Source organism: Lucilia sericata, unplaced genomic scaffold (genome assembly GCF_015586225.1).
Source record: "Lucilia sericata isolate MDLA Ls3-8-SP2 unplaced genomic scaffold, ASM1558622v1 Contig001089F_arrow, whole genome shotgun sequence".
In the NCBI taxonomy this organism is placed as follows: domain Eukaryota; kingdom Metazoa; phylum Arthropoda; class Insecta; order Diptera; family Calliphoridae; genus Lucilia; species Lucilia sericata.
In genome coordinates, this window is record NW_023995064.1 from 82,341 (window position 1) to 86,806 (window position 4,466).

The following is a 4,466-nucleotide window of genomic DNA, read 5'->3' on the forward strand; positions in this document are numbered from 1 at the left end:
TGTTGTTGCATTTGCTTGTATTATTGTTTTTTCTTTGTTTGTTTTGTTTATTTTGTTTGTACAGTGATCAACTGTTATACTGCTGGCTGTTATACCAATATTAAAAAACCATTTGTCAAATTCGAACAAATTTGGTTTTTTGTTTTGGTTAGGTTAGGTTAGGTAGGCAGGTCGTCCTCGCGATGTCATCACTGGGGACACACTTGGGTCCAGTTTTTTGATCCCTTTGTGATACCTGAAACGAGAGAGAACGGTTGGCGTATTAGTACACTTCAACCTAATCACTCTGGTTTCCACCGAACCAGTTTGTCGCACGAATATAGGAATCTATCTTTCGGATATCAACCTCCGATAGATGCGCTAAGTCATGCAGAAAATAGCTACCTAGCAGACCCATTCTGTGATCAGCTAGGGCAGGACAATGACAGAGGAAGTGAGTTATACTCTCTTCTTCCTCTTCATCCTGGCAGCTCCTGCAGAAGTCGTTACTGGGTAAGTTCAGTCTTCTTGCATGGAGTCCGAAAGGCCAGTGACCAGTTACCACTGCCGTTAAGTTCCGTAGATTAACTCTCGGAATGTAGAAAAGGGCTTGGGATCTTTGTGGGTCGTAAGATGGCCACATGATCCTTGCCTGTCTACAGGTGGCTTCAGTCGACCATCTGCATTGCGCAAGCTCATATAGTTTTTCACGTATCGAGCGTTTGCAGGTTGAAAGCGATATACCGACAAAAGGGTCGGTATGCTCTCTTGCAAGCGAGGAGCCTAACTTGGCAAGAGAGTCCGCGACGGTATTACCAGGAATTTGCTGATGTCCTGGAATCCAATGCAGCCCTATTGTGGAATGTTTCGCCATCTCGTTAAGGGATGCCCGGCATTCTAGGACTAAGTTTGACGTCGTGTAGACACCACTTAGAACCTTAAGGGCTGTCTGGCTGTCGGTATAAATTCGAATATTAGCACCGTATATTCGATAAAACCTGAGCCAGTTTGCAGCCCGTTTAATGGCTGATAGTTCAGCCTGAAGGACGCTACATTGGTCAGGAAGCTTATACGATCCGTCAGGGAGGATTGTTTCCATCACATTTGGATCGTGTCGGATATTCACCGAAAAGCTTCTATCAAAAGACGGTTTGGCGATGCAATAGTCGATATTGTCAGGAATCTCTCCTAGACAATTGAGAATGGTGGAGTGACCTGACTGAATCATATGCCACATACTAATTTTATTGAGTCTAATAGCCGCGTTGAGGGCAACCTCTTGGGCCATTAGATCAATAGGTAGCCATCCCATCATGACAAAGAGAGCCTTTGATGGGGTGGTGCGGAGAGCCCCCGTTATCAACAGAGCTGATGTACGAAGGATTCCCTCAAAACGTTTGCGGTGTGAGTCCTTTTGTACAGACTTCCACCATACAAGTGCACCGTACAATAGTATGGGCTTGACTACCATGTCGAAGAGCCATTTGGTATTCTTGGGGTTTATGACCCATGATTTGCCAATTGCTCTCTTACACGAGTATAAGGCCGCAGTCGCTTTTGATACTCTAGATTGAGTGTTCAAATGCCATGATAGTTTTGAATCTAGGATTACTCCCAGATATTTAGCACTATCCGATAACTTCAATTCTATCCCATTCAGTCGTGGGAGAGTGAAGGTGGGTATCTTGTACTTCTTAGTGAAGAGAACGAGTTCCGTTTTCAATGGATTTACACCAAGGCCACTGACGTTGCTCCACGTACTGAGTGTCTTGAGTGCAATCTCCATCCTTTGCGATAAAGTATCCAGATATTTGCCAGATACTACTACAGACACATCGTCTGCATATGCTATTACCTTAAATCCCATAGATCTAAGATCCATAAGAAGTGGGTTCAACGCTAGGTTCCACAGAAGTGGAGATAGAACTCCACCTTGTGGGGTACCGCGATTTGCCACTTTTGTGACATTTGCTGCTCCCATTTCGGAGATAATGATTCGTTGAGTCAGTAATCTCTTGATGAAAGCTGTTATTGGTTGGTTTATACCCAGGCCAGTTAGGGCCGTTGTTATCGACCCAGGGTGAACATTGTTGAAAGCCCCCTCGATGTCCAAGAAGGCAACAAGTGTATATTCCACTTGCGCTATTGTCTTTTCAATGTGACAAACTAGCGAATGTAATGCAGTCTCAACAGATTTTCCCTTGATGTAGGCATGTTGAGATGCAGATCAATTATCCTTTCCAAAGTTTTGAGAAGAAAGGAGGATAGACTAATTGGTCTAAAATCCTTTGGCTTCGTGTGAGAGGTCTTTCCTCCTTTCGGAATGAAGACCACTGTGCACTTGGTCCAGGGTTCGGGTATTTAAGACCATTTTAAACAGGCATCATATATCCGCGTTAGCCAAGGCATAAGATGGACAGCATTGTATTGCAAATCCGCAGGTATTATACCGTCAGGACCCGGTGATTTGTAGGGGTCGAAGCTGTTTATCGCCCAGTTGATCTTATCTTCATTTATGGATATTCCTGTATCAGCTGGGAGATCTGTAAACTGCATGTCAGTCCCGTTTTCCGGAGATTGACAGCCTGGAAAGTGAGTGGCCATTAAAACTTCTAAGGTTTCTTGGCTGTTGGTCGTCCAACTGCCACAAGGTTTCTGAATGAAACATGGGACAGGAGGAGTAGATGATAAGATTTTGCGCAGACGACTGGTCTCAGAAGAACCTTCCACGCCGCTACAGAAGGTTTTCCAAGATTTGCGCTTTGCATTTCTTACCAGGTTCTTGAAACGATTAACCGAGGTCTTGTAAGAAATCCAGTTTCCTGTTTTCTTTGCCTCGTTAAACAGTCTGCGCGTCTCTTTTCGAGATTTCGCAATGTCCGCAGACCACCATGGGGGCCTGCATCTGCCTTTGTGCATATTCTGTTTACAAGACAGTGAAGTCGCGTGTTTGAAAGCTTGATTTATGGTTTCAACCGCGTTTTCTATGTCCGATCGGTTTTCGATGATCGGTACATCCTGGAGTGAACGTGAGATTAGCCCCATTTGCATTTCCCAATCTGTTCGTCTCCTGTTCATAAAGGGCTTTGGGGCCACTTTGTCAACTACGATTTCAAAATCGATGTACTGATGGTCACAGAAAGAGCAGTCACTTGAGACTCTCCATCCCCTTATCCTATCATGATGCATAGAACTAACCAGCGTAATGTCAAGAACTTCCCTTCTGTTTGAAACAATAAAGGTCGGTTCGGATCCTGTATTTAAAATATCAAGATTATTGCTTAGAATGAAGTTAAAGATTGACTCACCTCTAGCGTTTATGTCCGAGCTTCCCCAGACAGTGTGATGGGCATTGGCATCAGCCCCCATGATGATCGGCATGCTTTTCGAGTTTGCCATCTCTATGGATCTGCAGACCAGGTTGTTCGGTGGCTGGTCGCTGTGGTCGTGAGCCATGTACGCCGAGATAACCAATATAGCACCTACACTGGTCTCCCATATGGCTGCTACAGTGTCTTCATCACTGAAATCAGAAAGAATGAAGATGTTGAGACTGCTTTTGGCTACTATACAGGATCGAATCTTACCAGATCCTTTTGCGTACAATAGCTTAAAGCTTTTCATGCCTAGTCCACTCACCCTTTCTTGGTGAATCCAGGGTTCCTGGACTAGGGCGAGCTCCTCCCCACTTACACCCATTCGGAGGAGCAGTGCAGCCGAGGCTGCTTTGGAGTGGTGGAGATTAATTTGGGTTACTCTCACCATCTCCTTTTTTGTCTTTACGCAACACTGTGACGTTGGCGTCCTCCTTGTCAGAGGCAAGGAGATCGTCCTCGTCAACTGACTCTTCCCCCTCCTTAACCAACTTAGAAGTTGATTGACTCAGCGAAAGGTCAGTCTCGTCGCAAGACATATCCGCAGCGGATTGGTCAGGATCGGGATCATCCTGTTCCAATAGTCCCTTGTCATCGCCTCGGTAGACACGAAGGAAGATCGACTCGAAGCCGTAGTAGACCTTCCCTTGTTTCTCGCGAAGCGGCGCCAAAGACTCCTGGTTCAGGATCACAACAATCCTTCTGGAGCTTCCTACAGGTTGAGAAACCCTGACGACCTTCCAATCTTGAGTTGGAAGATCCGGATTGCCAACCTGTAGAAGCTCCAGTATCGCTGCCTTTAAATGTGGTTCCGCAGGAATTATGGCGGTGGATCTAGGCCTGGGATCTCGTCCACAGAGACCACTTCCAGCTTAGCACCTTCCCACGGATCCTTTATCAGCGACACAGCCTGCTTCAGGAGCAAAGCTGAGCGCTCGTTGGAACAGGCCATTAGCTTCACTCTGTTGTGAAACCAACCGCCGTCCTCACACTGTGGGGGGGGACCAGGGTTCTGTTTAAGAACTTCCCAGAACACCCCCATCAGCTTTTTCCGCACTATGTCCCATCTGGATGGAGACATAGCGCCATCTATGTCACCCCTGTCGATGACAG

General features: G+C 46.1%; 1 long non-coding RNA gene across 1 annotated transcript; it reads right to left on the minus strand.

The window, feature by feature from the left end:
• Positions 1–216: 216 nt before the first annotated feature.
• LOC119609948 lies at positions 217–4,143 on the minus strand. Its single transcript, XR_005231968.1, has 3 exons — positions 3,567–4,143; positions 3,288–3,502; positions 217–235 (listed from the first exon to the last, which is right to left on the minus strand). It is a non-coding gene; the product is annotated as an uncharacterized LOC119609948 (long non-coding RNA).
• Between the last annotated feature and the right edge of the window lie 323 nt (positions 4,144–4,466).